Source organism: Herpailurus yagouaroundi, unplaced genomic scaffold (assembly GCF_014898765.1).
Source record: "Herpailurus yagouaroundi ecotype Mexico unplaced genomic scaffold, PumYag 201, whole genome shotgun sequence".
Lineage (NCBI taxonomy): Eukaryota > Metazoa > Chordata > Mammalia > Carnivora > Felidae > Herpailurus > Herpailurus yagouaroundi.
In genome coordinates, this window is record NW_024412432.1 from 6,065,250 (window position 1) to 6,083,186 (window position 17,937).

At 44.9% G+C, this 17,937-nt stretch overlaps 1 long non-coding RNA gene across 1 annotated transcript; it reads right to left on the bottom strand.

Moving 5' to 3' along the window:
- Window positions 1-10,563: 10,563 nt before the first annotated feature.
- LOC121014140 (uncharacterized) lies at window positions 10,564-16,389 on the bottom strand. Its single transcript, XR_005783059.1, has 3 exons — window positions 16,379-16,389; window positions 12,462-12,465; window positions 10,564-10,671 (listed from the first exon to the last, which is right to left on the bottom strand). It is a non-coding gene; the product is annotated as an uncharacterized LOC121014140 (long non-coding RNA).
- Window positions 16,390-17,937: the final 1,548 nt, after the last annotated feature.

Consider the following 17,937-nt stretch of genomic DNA (forward strand, 5'->3'; position numbering starts at 1 on the left):
ACTGGGAAAACCTCTCTGATGAGTGAAGCAGCCAAAGCAATCCCAGCAAGGGATGAACGCCCGTCCCTGTACTATGTATCACTTCCCCCAGCATAAATTATTAATTAATTACAGAGCATTCCAAGGGCACAGAGGCATAATTCTGCAGGATGAGTTATCAGCCATTAGAAACAAAGAGAAAGATTAAGACCCATGAATTAAAGGTTTCATGATTCAAGATGTTTTCCGTCTTAAAATAATTAATAATGTTGATTTTATTCCCTATTGAATAAATGTACTTATTCCAAGAACAGTAAATCTCCCGAGTTCAATAGCAACCAGAATGAAAAGGTCTCCAACAGAAACCTCTGCTTCCTTCCTGATTAGAAAGCAACTTTATTTTTTTAGGGAAAGTAAAAATCTATATTAAGGTCTGTTTTTACTAAAAATGCTAACTGATCAACTAATTATATCTAAAAACAGAAACTGCAAATTTTTTTCTTCATGCTTCCTCAGGTTTCTCACACAATCAAAATTTTAAAAATCAGTTTCTACAGGTAAAAATTGAATTAGTTGGACACAGAACACAAGTTGAAGTTGTCTAAGAAAAATGCTTATAAGTTCTGTCAATAATCAAAGAGCTAAAAAATAATTCTTACAAAGGTTTTACAATTTTTGCTCAGATTTTACAGTTCCTCCTTATTTTATTATCAGTCATCCTGATGCTCCATGAAATCTAGGATATTCTTCCAAATACATAAAATTTTCTGTCATGCACTGCACCACTACCTGATCTCAATCCCCCCAAATCCCTTATGGAACAACAACCAAGACCAACATGATAATTAATATTTTTTTAAAAAGAGTTGGGACTTAGATATGTTTCAAAATGGCATCCCTAAACCAAACCACAAAACGCTGAGATCCAGTTAGGGAGGCCAGTCTATCTATAAAGGCACATTTCTCCATAAATAGGCAGAACAGACATAAACCAAGACATTAAGAGCAATTTGAAAACAATTCATGACTTTAGATCAGAAATCCAATCCTGGGAGGTGGGAGAAATGTGTGAAGGGGTCAAAAGGTACAAACTTTCAGTTATAAAATAAATGGGTCCTGGGAGTTAACGTGCAGCATGGTGACTATGGTTAATACTACCACACTGCATATTTGAAAGTTAAGAGAGTAGATCTTAAGAGTTCTCATCACAAGAAAAAAATTGTAACTTATTGTGGTGATCATTTAACAATATACACATATATCAAATCATGTTGTACACATGAAATTAACATAATGTTGTATGTCAGTTATATCTCAATTTGAAAAAGAAAGCAATCCAGTTTCATTGTCAAAGCCCAGACATTCTTTGTTCCATTAATCATTTAAGCCAGACTAAAACACTCCAAAAAAAAAAAAAAAAGAGCCAACTGGGAGAGTATTTGGAGTTTCAAATTATAAGGAAGGTCTACATATTGAACTTTATTCTTCACATGTCTAGACATGCAAACATTTTGAATGACATATTGCAGAGACTCTGGATTTTGTTGTATTCCTCTAAGGAGTGTGACATTTTGTCCTAACAAGCAGTTGAATTACTAACAGGTCATCTTGATCTTATTGAGTCTTGGGTTTTGGCTTTATTAAGGCAGATATGTTTCATCTTTGTTCTCAATGCTATGGAATGCCCCTTATTCCTAGGACATAGTCCTTCCTCCTGAGGTGGACCCTTCCAGGGTCTCAGATAAGCATCCAGTTCCACCTTGGCTGGATCAGAACTCCAACAGCTCTCTCACATGGCAACTTCTCAAGTCACTGTTCACCTCTCAGTCCCCTAGAAGTTGTTCTCAGCTGACTTTGCAGAGTCCCATTCAGTACATATACAGCTAAAGGTCTGGCAAAGAATCTGAAGGAAACCCTTAGGCAGACTCTGTGGCAATTTCTCTTCAGCTTCCTCCTCTCTGGTACCCAAACCTGCAAGTTCCAGCAGCCTTAGTAACTCTGACTTTCTATCTTTGTGTCCTTTCCCCAACCAGACTGCTGCTTCCACTTCCCTACCGTTTGGAAAATGCCTAAGGCAAAAGCCAGCATGGGAGTGGACTTCGCCTTGTATGTTTCTCTCCCTCAGGAACTGCAGCCCTGGGATGCCTGAGATTAGTTGTTCATATATTTTGCCCAATTTAATAGCTGTTAATGGTAGAAAAATAAGCCTGTTACTCTGTCTTGGCAAGAACTGAAACTCCTATGTATTTTAACACATCAATAATTTTCATTATTCTAAGAATAACAAAGACCTCTAAGCTAAAGTCATCAACACCAGCTTAAAATAAGCTCTGCGCTGGGAAGGAGAAAAACCAGTTACTTCCCCAGTTCCTTCACTGCCTGGCTGTCATTTAAGCTCTCTAAATCTCAGTTTTCAACTCTGTAAACTAAGCTAATCTACATGATCATGAATGTCTCTTTTAGCTCCAGCACATGAAGGTCCTTCTGTCCTTTTATGTAATTGGGTTAATGAAATGTACTGCTTCAGGGATCAAATCAGCAGTTCTTTGTAAAGGGAAATCCCTCTCTGAAGCTGTTGGTCCACAGGAAACCTATTGGGCCTCCAGGCCCCCTGCAATCCCTCTATGCTTAAACGATGGCACAGGGAGGTCCAGGTCAATACAGAGAGCAGGAACCTGTGAGCCACACAGAGAATAGTGTGATGGACCAAATCAGACTTCAGGGCCCCACTGACCCAACATCCAAACTCCTCACTGTGCTTCTCCAAACCTGCCTCCCCATCTGTGAAATGGCTAAAATGATGCTACCTTACAGGGCTATTCTGGGGATCAAATTATATGATGCATCCCCCTGATATTTAAAGATGCACAGTGGCCTCTAAGAAATGGCAACCCATACACTAAGTTTTGAAATTTCTGGGGCTTCTGGGTGGCTCAGTCGGGTCAGGTCATGATCTTACAGTTCGTGAGTTTGAGCCCCACATAGAGCTTGCTGCTGTCAGAGCAGATCCGGCTTAAGATCCTCTATGCCCCCCTCTCTTTTTGTCTCTCCCCTTCTCGTGCTCTCCTTCTCTCAAAAATAAATAAACCTTAAAAGAAAAAGGAAAAAGAAATTCCTTCCCCACCACCGTATCTTGCCCATCCTCCTTTGTGCTACTGCTACAAACCCCACGACCCGATGCTGTATGTATGGAGAGCAATCAGTGGTCAGCAGCACCCCCTATGGTGGCACCTCATCACCTATTCCTTCCTTAGGAAAAAATCCAATTCTTTTCACTTCACAAGAAAAAGAATTGGGAAGGCTTTGACCAATTCACATGATCTCAAGAAGGGAATGGAATACATTTTTTAGATTTTTGAGGATTGCAAAGGAAAAACATCTCAACTCTAGTCTCAATCTCTCCACCTACCTACGCACAATATTCTCCAAAGTAAAGAAAAGCAGGGTTACAGGTCTTAGGGGGAGGTCCCCTGAGCCACCTATGGAACACCACCCCCGGAGGAGAATGACCAAGAACTGAGAAAACTCCAGACTGAGGCCCAGAGAAAGCGAAATCGCCTTCCTTTGAAGAGTACAAGCTTGTACTGGTGGAGCAGGTATCAGGCGGTCAATTAGAAAGGGGGTTGGGGGGAGGGTAACGGGTTGAGACCAGGACAATCTGTTCAGCAGCGCCCCCAAGTGGCAAGAAACAGCCACTACAAAGTGCTGATCAAGGGAAGATTTTCCATACCTGAAAATGGAAGTTTGGAGAAATTTCCTTTTAGACAGCAAACCTTTCAAAGGGCTCATGAGTGACCCAGAAAGGAGAGGGAACTTCCAAGAGTATACTAATAAGCTTTTTGCCAATCTAGTGGTTGAACACTTGAGCTTATCTGTTCTGTATCAGCTGCCACCTATTATGTGCCTGAAGACCAGAAACAAGTTTCAACACTCAACAAATTATTATTATGACTAAGCGTGAGCTGAATTAAATAAATACAAAGGCATATATGTCATGGTGGCAAGACTTACTAGCCAAAATGACATCCACTAAAATGTAAGCTTCGTAAAGATGGAATTTTTGCTTGTCCGCTGCTATGTCCCAAGGCATTTAGCACAATGCATATGCAGCATAACAAATTGAATGAATTGAAGGTTAAATGAATTGGAGGCAGGTAAGGACCTCTTATAATGTGTCACATCACTGTCACCCAATCCCTTTACTGTCCAATATACTTACCAGCAGCTTGAGGAAAGACCTAGAAAGTCCCTTTGCCAAGTTAGCCAACATCAAGGTAGAGAAAAGACTCGTGGATGATTTGCATCAAAATTCCAAAGGGGAAAAAAAGGACTCGAGTTAGAAAACTGGGCTGAGGGGTGCCTGAGTGGCTCAGTGGATTAAGCATCTGACTTCGGCTCAGGTCATGATGTCACAGCTCAGGAGTTCAAGCCCCCCATCAGACTCTGTGCTGACAGCTCAGAGTCTGGAGCCTGCTTCGGTTTCTGTGTCTCCCTCTCTCTTTGCCCCTCCCCCACCTGCATTTTGTCTCTCTTTCTCTCTCTCTCTCTCTCTCTCTCTCTCTCTCAAAAACAAACATTTTTTTAAAACTGGTCTGAAACCAACAGCATTAAATGTAATTCATAGAAATTTCTGCATATGGGCTGAAAAAAATCAAACGTACAATTTCAGGATGAAGCAGGCCTGTCCTCACAGCAGTGTCTAAAGAAAAGGACCGGAAAGTTTTCATTGGAAGCAAGGCCTGTATTTGCAACATTTGACACTGTTAGAACACCCATGCAGAGGCAGATGGCCCCATTGGAAGGGAGTGTCCAAAATAAGGGCAAAGTGGTGGAGTAGCTCTATGGAGCCATGTAGAGAATGTTACCTACATCTGGGGTATTATGTAAGTCATGTGGAGTGAGCCCAGAGAGAAATGGGCAAAACAATGAATGGGAAATATTTAAAAAGTATCATATGAAGGACAGTTAAAAACAAAAACATTTGGGTTGGGTGTAGAGAAGAAAAGGTTCCTGAATGGACAAGATGGTTGTCTTCAAATACACGTAGATGGCCTTGGTTCTGTGTATACCCACAAGACAAAACTAGGGCTAACAGGTAGAAATTATAAGCAGGCTTTAGAAGAGCTTCTCACAATCCAGAGCTTTTTAGAAATGGAATCAGCTCTCTTGGGAAGTTGTGGTTCCTTACCACTGGAAAGAAAGAGAAGAAAATGAGAATTCGTATTTAGAGTGCCTGCTGTGTGCCAGACACTGGAGTAGAAAATTTGTGTAATCTCATTTCTTCCTCACATTCGTCCTCTGAGATAAGCATTTATTATTAATACAGCATCCTTATATCCAACATTATCCCCTGTAGATGGGTGGTTAATTGAAAAAAAAGTAAGTTAAAGCAGAGAATCATAAAAGATGGTACATACATACCTTAAATATTTAATTTCAACTTAATACATACGTTTTTTTCATTCCCCAATGCTGGTGTTGACCCAAGGCCTTTCTGTGAAGAAATCTGCTGATTAGATCTACCTGGTCTATCTTTCGTAAACTCTACCTCTATGTGTTGACATTGATTTCCAGTTTCCATTTCCTTAAAGCGAGCAAGAACTTAAACTCTCTTAAGAAGCAGTCTGGACTTTCCCCAGGTCTTACAACCATCTCCTCTACACCCGATTCAGAAGCCAGTTTTTACCATATTATCTGGCAGTTCCACGTCTGAGTATCTAGCCAAAGTAAATGTAATCACTATCTTGAAGTGATAACTATACCTCCATGTTCACTGCAGCACTATTCACAAGAGCCAAGACATGGAAACAACCTGTGTCCATCAATGGATGAATGAATTAAAAGAATGAGATGGCTGGCTGGCTGGCTGGCTGGCTAGATAGATAAATAGATAGAAAGACATTATTCAGCCATAAAAAAGGAAATATGCTGAGCAAAATAAGTCACACAGAGAAAGACACTGGATGATATCACTTACATGCAGAATCCAAAAGTCAAACTCACAGAAGCAAAAGGTAGAATGGTGCTTGCCAGGGGGCTGGGGGGAACGGGTGGGAGAAATGGGGAAATATTGGTCAAAGGGTACAAACTGCCAGTTATTCAATAAGTTCTGGAGATCTAATGTAGAGCATGGGGATGATAGTTAATATCCTGATGTATATTTGAAAGTTGCTAAGAGAATAGGTCTTAAAAGTTCTCTGGGGCACCCGGGTGGCCAGTCGGCTAAGCATCTGACTCTTGATCTCAGCTCAGGTATGATCTCACAGTTCTGCACTATCAGCAAGGAGCCTGCTTGGGATTCTCTCTCTCTCCCTCTCTGTGCCCCTCCCCTGCTTGCTCACGTGTGCGTGCACTTTCCCTCTCTCTCTCTCAAAATAAATAACTACACATTTACCAAAAAAATAACTTTTAAAAAGTTCTCAACACACACACAAAATTGTAGCTACACGAGGTGATGTGTATTAATTAAACTTACTCTGGTAATCATTTCACACATGCATATATCAAATCATCACACTGTACATCTTACAGTGTTTGTATGTCAATTTTGTTTCAACGAAGTTGAGGATCAGGAGGCCAGTTTTTTATCAGCTTGCCTCCCCAAATCTTTACACTGTATCCAACCATTACAGAGAAGATAGAGACACCTCTATTTCTTTTTGGCATCTGTATTTCAGCTATTTTTATGATATTTGATTAAACTCTGTGCGTATAATATCAAGGAGAGCTTCCATGGACAGATTTGGGGGAGAACATGTCTGCTTGTGGGAAGGCCTGCCTCTCAAGCTCGATGTGTCCAAGCTCCACAAGTGTCTCCAGCTGAGCCATAGGCATCTGTCAGCACATGGAGTGGACAAAGGGCAGCCACGCGGGAGACATGGTTAAATGGAGATCTGTTCAGCAAGCTTCTCCTCTACCTTCAGTGCTGGAGTGTTCTGACTTCCGGGGAGGTGAGGAACTCACCCAAGGTCAGACGGCTAATGGGCTTCTCTATTCCAAGTCTACACCCTGACCGTTGGGGGACCCAGGAAGAGTCTGGGGGAATGCTGAATGCACAGCAGTTCTTAACCTGTCGAAAAACTCCAACCAGAGAGAGTGGGAGCTGAATGATCCCCAAAACCCCTCCAACTCTGACCCTGTGAGGTTCCTCACCAGGGCTTTGTGTTTGGGACTAAAACATTGTGCTGTGTTTTAAACACCCCATCAGTGTACCTCTGCAACTGCACATTTAAGGAGATTTTAGGACATCATGTCAAAGTCTAGACTTCAAACTCAATATAAAAAGACTTGGGGTGCCTGGGTGGCTCAGTTGGTTAAGCATCCTACTTCAGCTCAGGTCATGATCTCACGGTTCGGTTCATGAGTTTGAGCCCCATGTCGGGCTCTGTGCTGACAGCTCAGAGCCTGGAGCCTGCTTCGGATTCTGTGTCCCCCTCTCTCTCTGCCCCTCCCCTGCTCTCACTCTGTCGCTCTCTCTCTCAAAAATAAAATAAACATTAAAAAAGTTTTTTTAAGTAAAACTGCTTTTATTTTTTAGAGAGAGAGTGCAAGCAGGGGAGGGGGGCAGAGGAGAAAAGAGAGAATCTTAAGTAGGCTCCTTGCTGAGCATGGGACTTGATCCCACAATCCTGCATCATGACCTAAGCTGAAATCAAGAGTCAGACACTTAGCCAACTAAACCACCCAGACACTCCTCAAAAGATATTTTTGAGACAGTTTTAGAGAAATTTGAGAATAGATTGGGAATTAATAACACCTGGAAGCTATTATTAACATGTGACAATGGCATAGAAATTATGGAGAAAATGCCCCTATAAAGGGAGATATGACTAGATGCTTTGTTTTTGCTTGAAAGTATCTTATCAAAAACAAAGACCCAAAAAATATCATTAGGTGAAACAATATAGCAAAATCTTAATAACTGCTGAGTCTACATAATGGAGAAATACGACTCATTAAACTATTTGCTTTTCTTTTGTATATGTTTACATTTTTTTTCATAACAAAAGGAATTTAAAGTCTAAAGCTGAGCCTCCCCCCCCCCCCACCCCATTATGAGATGAGAGCCAAGAGGCCCTCCTGGGAGTCATCACCCTATGAGGTGGGAAAGCCTGGAATGGAAGGACAGGCCTCACCAGGCATAGAATCTGCTTTCTGCCCAGGGAAGGTCCAACAGCATCTTGAGAATATGAATGCAGACAAAACTCAGGAGCTTCAAGAAATGGATTCCAGGGTCATGTCCTCCGCATGGAGCTATCACTTCCACAGTCACACATTTCCCCCTGGAAGGAAATGCAAAAGCATCCCTAGACATTGGACCCCAGGGTCCCGTGGGTTCTCCTGGGAGCTTATTAAACTCCCACACTCCTGGGCTCCAACCCAGACGCACAGAACAGACTGAGCAGTGGCAGAGCCCCAGAATCTGGGTGTTTATTCATTTCCCCAGGGATCCTCTGGCAGCTGTGAACTGGGGTACCCAGAACCTCCAAAGTGAATCAGCACCCAAATCTCCCCAAAAAGGAACTTGGTCAACAAGCATCCCCTAACCTGCCCGAGGTCCTCATTCTTGTGCATTTCCCTCACTTTTGACAGCTTTGCCCTCTGGAGGTCTTGTGTGGAGGACTGTGCCCCCTGCCCCCTCAGAAAGAATGGGCCCCAGGGCTCTGGCTGGTAGGTGGAAGTAAAACCCAAGCTCCCCATGAAAGCCAGTCACTTCCTTAGGCTCTGGGGGACTCACACCGTCCCTGGCACCCGTGCAGGGTTGATGTGACCTCGCTCTCTTGCAAGGCACACATCAGCCCAACTTCTCCCTTGGATTCCTCTCTGCAATACAAACCCCCTGCCAGCAGCTAAGGGGCTCTTAGCCGGGAAATGTTCTAACAGAAGACAGGGAGGAGCCAGAGGATATCTGTTACAGCCATTATTTTCCACTCAGGATACTATTTTGCATCTTCACTTGAGGCCCATAAAACCCTAGAAGGAGGAGCCCAGAAATCCGCAGAGGGGAGTTCATTAAAACGAGGGCGGGTTGCCTTGGGCCGACCAAAGTGAAACACTGCCACCACATGGCCACTCTGGGTCATCACAGGCGCTCGCCCCCTTCCCCAGCGCCGCCAGTACCCGCGTGAGGCACAGGCGGCGAGATGGAAGGCACCTTCTCTTCTTGAAACTATTCTATTTATATTAATGGAAATACATTCACATGTCACAAAACTCAGAGGGTCCAAAAGCTCCACAATGGAACGTCAATCTCCCCACCTTGGCCCCAGAGGCATTAATTACCTGAGCATTTCTTGTCTAAGCCTGCGGGAGGTGCTGTAAGCACACACACGGATATCCTCATTGTCTACACCAATAAGGGCACGTTTGCCTATTGTGTTCACTGCTGTATCCCTGGCTCGCTGCAGACACTGAATAAACATACGCCCCGCCCCATCTGCAGCTTGATTTTTTTTCACCTACTGTAGCTCATGCAACAGTCCCTTTCTCTTGCAATTGACAAAATCCCATCTCTCACAAATACAACAGGAAAAAACGGTAAATAATAGATCACAGACAGAATTTTAACCAAATGGCTGTTCTTGCCCACATAAAATCATCTCAGACCACCCTTGGTGGAAGTCTCAGAAACTCCCTAGTCCAACCTCATTTTACAGATTAGAAAACAGAGAAGGAATGGGCCTTTGTGAGATTACACAGCACTTGCTTCCTGGGCTCATGCAGATTCACCTGAATACTTAGGGATCTATACCTTGTCATTAACCTCAAGTCCAGTGTCTCACCAGCATTGCTCCCTGTCCCTGCCCTAAGGGACCTGTTCTCAAGTGCTCAGCTCTAAGCCTCCTGCCAGCATTTAGCAGAAATCTGGGCTGATTCCACAGCACCCATGATCTGCTGCTAAATGCTGCAACTCCAAGGACCCTCTCTGGTCCTGAACACTCCTGGGCACCAGCGCACAAGATGAGCCAGACCAGATTAGCTTCAGCTGCCCTAAGAGCCCAAGTGGTCCTGCTTTGTGAGAAATTTTAGTCTTAACAAACCCCCCAAAAACCTTCTATGGGCCAAGTGGTTATAATCCTGAAACAGGTGGCCAAGGGAACTAACAGAATCCCTTCCAAAGATCTTTACAATTAGTTACAAGAGAATGCTGTGTATAATAATGAATCTGTAATGCCATTGTAATGCCCGAGGTCGCGAAACCCCCCACAAGAGACCACCAGAGTCCTAAGTCAAAGCCAAGCGGCAAGGGTCGTTTATTGCTGGCTCGAACCTGGTCCTCCGACCACTCGTCGCCGGTGACGCAAGAGGCCCCGAGTGAGGTTTTTACAGCCTTTTTATAGACAGGTACAAACAAGTTATGGGGAAGTTAGGGATTCTTTGCGGTTACGCCAAGCAGTTGTACAGAAGCGGAACAAGCTGGTTAAGCAAGTGGATTTAAGCTAAGTTTGTTTTTCTCGGACCAGGATAACTAGGCAAACAGTTTGCCCAGGTCTCTCATTTTTCTCTTTTCTCAAGTACCTGAGGAACCAAGGGGAAGGGGAAAATATGTTAAGCAAGCAGGTTTACAGAAGCGAGAAATGCCGGTTAGTTCATGTACAATCACTTATTCTATTACATACCAGACTACATTTAGGAAGTTTTACAACTTATTCTATTACATAGCGGGTCACATTCAGGAAAGGTTTCACAATGCTCGTAGCAAACAGCAAGCAAAACAGACTTCTCAACAAAAGATCCATAATAAGCAGAAAAGAGAATTTAGCTTTAAGCTAAGGCAGGACTGTCATTTGGATTTAAAGCTGTTCTTTTCACCATAAAACGTGAGGTAAAACAGTAAGAGACACTGAGGACTGCCTTGCATTTGAAACTCCAACATGCAATGACAGTATGCATTTTGCTATGAATATTTTATTAATTCATACAAGGTATGTATATTATACACCTAATTAGGCGATTAGGTGACCTGTATGTGCCACACTTCAAGCTGCTCTTAACATTGCTAACTTGAAGATTATCAGACAAAATGTTTACATTTACATTTCATGAGAAAGGAACCCAAACATTAGTTGTTTTTCCTTAATTGATACTTTCACAATTAATTGGGTACATTGCAAGCTTTAACTTTTTGGTTTATTATATAATGAATCGTTTGAAATTGCCCAACAAAGTATCCTTTTTTCTAATGATGTGCTGTTAGAAGTAAATGCTAACTGGTAGTTTTAAGGAATTGATCAGATCATTGTGCTTTATGAAAATGGAAAACGGAAAAGCCAGAATGTGTATGGAAGGAATCGGAATTGTGGAATCTGGTGTCTGAGAGAGGGAACCCTAGCACAACACCCGTGTTTTAATAAGAGGGGGAAACTGAGGCACAGATTGTTAAATGGCTTGTCCGAAGCCCCTCACTCATGTCACCACTCCACCACACGCCCTCTCTTTTGGGCAGCAGCTGGGAGGGCGGGGTCTCTGGTTTCTCATTCTCCCTCTGCAGCCACGTGGCTGTGAAATCCCAAGAAATTACCTACTCCCTCTAAGCCTCAGCCATCAGTATAATGAGGCCAGATGAGAAGACATCTATGATGCAGCGCCCCTCCCCCCCGCAAGACCCCTCCCATACTCATAAAACTAAGCATTAAATCCACACGCAAATCTGCAACATCATCTGTAAAACCGAAACCAGCCACAGCCTGCCGGCACTGGTTTTCAGCAGGGGCGCTCCGTCCACCGCACTCCGTACTTCTCATCAGTCTGGCCGCTGTGTTAATGCCATTTTCTCCACAGCCGTGCCTGACCCCACGCTGCCTTCCCAGCGGCAGGTCTCGGTTGGGAGCAAGGGCAAGGTTCTCTGCGGCAGGCCGCATCATCCTCCCCAAGTAATTTGCTAGGAGATATTTGGAGATATATTCAGAAGCCCTTGTCATCATGTGGGTTACAGCCGCCACCATTGGAGGGGAAGAGAGGCCAGGCAGAGTCCATGCTACCCCCAGATCCAGAAATGAACTCAAAGGTGCAGGCCAGCCACTGGGCAGGTCCTGGCTCCCTCTAGGTCAGCGTCATCCAGAGAGATTTGGGGGAAATTTAACCTCTGCCTCAGCCACTCTGGCTGTGTTATGGGTCCCTGGTAAGCTCCCAGGGAGGGAACAGCAGGACATTTCGTCACCTTCCTGGCTGGCTACATGGAAGCAAACACACCTGGAATAGCTCAGAGCCTGTGTCTTCTCACCCCGGGCATGTGAAGTGACCCTCCTCCCAGCTCCCACCACCTCGCCTCCCTGCCTTGCTCGCAGATCCCACCCCTACACCTCCCTCCAAGCTTTGACCACCAGCCCCATCTCCTGATAGTTTTGCTTACATTGTCCATGAATAGCTGAGAGGCTCAAATGCCAGCTCCTGCTAAGCAGTGCCTGAATGACATGGGTTTGGAAAAGTAACTGGCAAATGTGAAACACGGGATGCTTTGGGAGAAACCCACTTTCCATCACCAGACTTACCCTGGGTCTTTGGTTTCCCTGGGGGAGCAGGTACTTAAAGGTACTGAGTCCTGGGGCACCTGGGTGGCTCAGTCGGTTGAGCCTCCAACTTCGGCTCAGGTCATGATCTCAGTCTGTGAGTTCAGAGCCTGGAGCCTGCTTCGGATTCTGTGCCTCCCTCTCTCTCTGTCTCTCCCCCGCTCATTCATTCTCTCTCTCTCTCTCTCTCTCTCTCTCTCTCTCTCTCTCTCTATCTCTCTGTCAAAAATAAATAAACATTAAAAAAAAAAAATACTGAGTCTTGGGGCACCTGGGTGGCTCAGTTGGATAAGCATCAGACTCTTGATTTCAGCTCAGGTCATGATCTCAAGGTTTGTGAGATGGAGCCCTGTGTCAGGCTCTGCACGGTCAGTACAGAGCCTGCTTGGGATTCTCTCTTTCCCTCCTTCTCTACCTCTCTCTCTCTCTCTCTTTCTCTCTCTCTCTCTCTCTAAATAAACTTCAAAAAAAATTAAATAAATAAAATAACAACATTTTTTAAAAAAGGTAAGGAGTCCTCCCCAAGGTCTGAACAGGCCCAGAATGACACCCATGATCCCACCCAAGACAGGGAGAGGTCCCGACTGCCCATAGACTTTTGTCATCAACAGGATGGCCCACTGGGAGGTGGAGAAGTGAACCACCGAGCAAGGATATGCAGTGTGAGTGAGGGGGGTGCTCCCAGACCCCACTCTGCTCCAAGCCCTGTGCCCTAGCCAGGAGAGTGCACCTGTGGTGAGAGGTATGGGGGGTGGGGGATGGGGGGTGAGCAGCAACTTTTCTGTGCGCAAAAGTGACTTCTGCTCCAAAGTTGCATTTCCCAGGACTGTAGTTGGAGTTTTTACATCAGTGCAGAAAGGACACTTTCTCCCAGAGCTTACACACAGAGGCCAGCAGGGGCCCTGCTTCCCTGAAACCCTGGACATGCCTCCCTGTGTCCTCCCTGCAGGCCCTGCGGAGAGCACATTCAGTGCTGAGCACCTGCTGTCCCTTGCCAGCTGTGCAGGGTGAGGGCCGCTCCTGTCCCTCATGCAGACCCTGGACAAGGACCCAGAGACACCAGCCTTGACCCAGAGAAGAGTTTACTGCGGGTCCAGTGGCCCTTCCCTTTAGGAATGGTACTTGAGGCCATTCCATAAACGGTCCCATATCCAGTCAGTTTTTGAGGATTCTAGTTGCATGATCCATACAAAATTAATTAAATCTGACCTCTACGCTATGACTGCATCAGTGCCTCTGAACCCAGGCCCGGAAAGCTGGGGCTTTGTTGAGCTCACAGACAGAGAATGAAGTGATCTGTGCCTGCTTGCTAACAAATGTGTGTTTAATACATGTCTACATAGGGCAAAATTTGATCTGGGTCCATGTAATGTACCTTTAACTACTGGTGGCTACCATGATATACCAAAAAAGAATATAATCCCTGTGCATGACCCCACAAAGGGTCATTTCTTCAACATGAGAAGAAAGATGCAGGGGCCAGGAGAAGGTGGAGGGGCCCCAGGAAAACCCTGCTGCTCACAAACCTGCAGTTTCTGGAGAGCAATTCTACCAGGCAAGAAGCACCCAAGATCTGAAGTTTCCAGGACTCCAGGAAAAATCAGTCATGTCTTACCCACACTTTTTGAACTCTTAAAAACTCCCTAGGGAGTATAGAATGCAAAAATGATGCTATCTCTTGCTGTACCTGTCTCCCCTGGTTCATTCATCCAACGCACAATAGAGTCACTACCATGTGCCAGGCGCACTAAGGACTGAGGATTCAGCAGTGAACAGATCAACCTGATGTCTGATGACTTCTGCCGGGTTGGTCCCAAATAACACTTCACTGCATTACTGTACAATTCTGGTTAGAGCCCACTGGTCAGTGTCGCTGGTGGATGATGTTGGTGCTCTAACCAGACCCCTCAGACCCTTTTTACCATCTCTGTACTCTTCGCCTTCCCCGTGGGAGATCACTAGCCAGTGACTTGGGGAGGTGGGCTTTAAAGCCCAGCTCCTTCATTTTCAGGTCTACTTTTGCAGCCAGATGTAACTTCCCCTGCAGAGTTGGTAGCCACCAGGCTGAAGCCACCCCAGCCGGACTTGATGTGCCCTCGCTGCTTCACTTGGTTTCTTCCCTCCCTGTCATGCCCTCCTCCCCAGAAGGGCTCCTTACCGGTCTTCCCGGAAGCACACTTCTCATATGTCAATTGCACACAAATCCTCATCTATGGCCTGTTTCTAAGAGCCACTGAAGACACCGATCATAACCCCATGCATGCTTACAACTGATGCCCTCACCCTATCACACCCCAGCATCACTGAGTGCCTTATATCTCAGCACTGCTGGGTTTGGACAGCACCCACTGAAGATGACTTGGTCCCACACAGGAAGGTGGCATGGCAATTTAGCACAACGCACACTACATTCAAAGAAGTGGTGATGGGTGGGGGTGGGGTCTGGGGTAGGGCGAGTACAGGGAGTGAGAGATCAACTCTGCCCAGGGCTTTGGGGAAAAGGCTTCTTACTTATAATAAACCCAGCATGAGGATAGGATGCAGAAGCCCTCCTTCCTCTGACCTTCAACCTCCATGCCTTTCACCCTCTCCCAAATAATTGCTTTAACTTACTTTAACTCATCTGTGTCCCTTCTTGCTCATCTGGTCTCATCACCCCTTCTTCCTTCTGTCTGCTCTTGACCAAACATCCTGGAGAACCAAATCCTGCTTCCAAACAAGACTCGGAGCATCCGGACACGCTTTCGGGAAGGATATATTCCTCCCAAAGTAAGGAAAGCAGGAAGCCTTCATGTAGGAAGACCTCGAAGGATGAGTGGGATTTTTGTATAGATCCCCAGGGAAAAGGAAGTGCCAGTGAAGAGAAGTGAGACAGGAAGGGAAGGGTAGCAGAGGTGATGGCTTTGGCTTAGCAGGATGCAAGAGCAAGAAGGGGAGAGAGGGTGGGCCAAGGTTTGCATGGCCTGACATGCCAGGCGCAGGGAGGTGGCCCCTCAGCGGGTGGCATGTGCGTGGTGATGGCGGATGGAAAGAACAGGGGTGGGTGGTGAGGGACAAGCCTCTGAAAGAAAGGTTGTTGGGTGTGGAAGTTGATTCAGTCTAAGAAGGGCAAGGGGCTCAAAGCCCTTGAAGAAAACCGGGAAGATTTGGGCACATGGATAATTGTAAAGTCACTTGAAAGGGCTGACACAAGAGTGGTTAAGAGCACCAGCCCACGGGCTATGTGACCTTGGGCTCGTTGCTGCCATACTCTGAGCCTCCATTTCCCTCCTCAGAAAAATGGAAATTACAATAATCTGCACTGTGATGGTTCATTTTATATGTCAACCTGACTAAGCCAAACATGTGATCAAACGTTATTGTGGGTGTTTCCGCTAAGGTGTTTTGGGATGAGGTTAACATTTTAACAGAAGAGGAAAGCAGATCACTCTCCCTAGTGTGGGTGGGCCTTGTCCAACCAGTTGTAGGCCTGAATAGAACAAAAAGACTAACCCTCCCCCAAGTAAGAAAAAAGTTCTCCAGAAGACTGACTTTGGACTTCATCTGTACCAACTGCCCTCTTAGGTCTTAAGTCCTCCAGCCTACACTGCAGATCTGAACTTGCCAGCCTCCGTAACCACATGAGCCAAGTCCTTGTAATAAACCTCTTTCTCTATAGGTGCATATCCTATTGGTTCTATTTCTGATATACATACTTCACAGCATTATTGTACCAGTTAAGTGAAATTATACTTGCAAACACTTAGAATTATGCCTAGCACATACTAAGCATTAGTCTGAGGAGTTTAGATACATGTAATTCAAGATTATTCTTCATCTAGGAAGGCTGGTCATCATTTGAAGACCCCAAATCAGGACTCCACACTGCAGAAGTGTTCAATTAGTGATACTCAGAAGAGCAGCAATCATAAATCCATACTCCTGTTAAAGGAAAACCATGCACCAAGCCTCTGAAAGGTAGAGGGATAATCGCTTCACATTTTATGTCCTGCTGGAGCACCTCCCAATAAGCCTGTCTGACCCTCACCTGACTCCCCCAGAGACTGTCACTGCATGTTTGACTAACAATCCATGATAAGATGGCAGGCAGTTTTTAGCTCCATCAGGTTAGAAGTTAAACCTCCAGAAATCGATAAGTTGTTTTGACTTTACGACCTGGTAGAAAAGTGAGCCCCAAAGCTGTTGCAGTTTCCCTGGGCTTTAGAAAGTTACAGTCATATATATAACCTGGCTGCCTGATTGGGTATCCATTTCCCTAAAGACCACAAATCCTTCCCCTTCAAATGCTCTGAGCCAGCACTTTGGTCTCCCTGCTGGTTCCCTCATTAAAGAATTAAATCAAGTCTTGACGCCCGGTTTCTATCTATTTGTAGGAAAATTATGTTATAACACTCCAGAGGGAGTCAAATATGCACCAGGAGGTTCATGATTTCACACAAGATGTTTGAAATAATGTTTCCATGGATGAAAACGTGCTGCCTGAGAAATGTGATTGTCACAGGGCTTGTCAAACTTTTTTTTGTCTTACTGTCCCCCTTAAGGAGCCTTTTTTGACATTTTTTTCCCCCGATCATCCCCTTCCTGTGAAACTTTTGTACAACCCATATACTTAACATCTGTTTGTAATACTGTGACTCTTTGGGGAGCCCCAAACTATTGTGATAGCTAATATCTTCTCATTCCCCCTGAAGGACTCATGTGTTCTCAATGGGGCACTATGACCTCCCGGGGGCGGGGGGTGGATTTTAAGCTCTACCCTCCCATCCATTTGATCTTGAGGAAGTGGCTTCCTTACTCACAAGACAGTTGTGGGACACAGACACGGGAAGAGAGGGGAGAATCACTCTTCCTAGATGTATCTGTCTGGGCAGAATAATTAGAGTCTAACCCCCGTCCCAGTCACCACTCCACTCCCCTATATATGGACACACTCATCTCACTTTAGTGTTTTGGTTTTGGGGGATTCTGGTTCATTTGTTAGGTTGGTATGTTGGTTTTGGCCCTTCAGGTCACAATGTCTTGAAGCTCACCTTTCTCTATATATATTGCTAACTATATATTATTCATTATTTATTTCAATTTAATTCCATGTCCCTTACAAATGTGAAGCACTGATAGCCAGCCTCCCCAGTTAACTGGCTTCGGGCTGTGTCCCTTTAACGCCTGCTGTGAGTGATAATTTCTGAGGAAGAGACCATTTGTGTCCACAAGGAACATTGTACAAAGACTGGAAGACCTACCAAAGCAATACTTCTACTCAATGCTTATACTAATATAAGAGTGGTGGTGATAAAGTCACAGCCTTAGAGGTAATCTTCACAGAACTCAAGATTATTTCCCAATCATGTGATTTTGTCCTTGAAATTTGAAAGACTGTCTCACTTCAGATTCTAAGAACCCTGGCTTCACCTAGCTGGGAAGAAAAGAAGCCCTGAGAGATTCAGGTCTG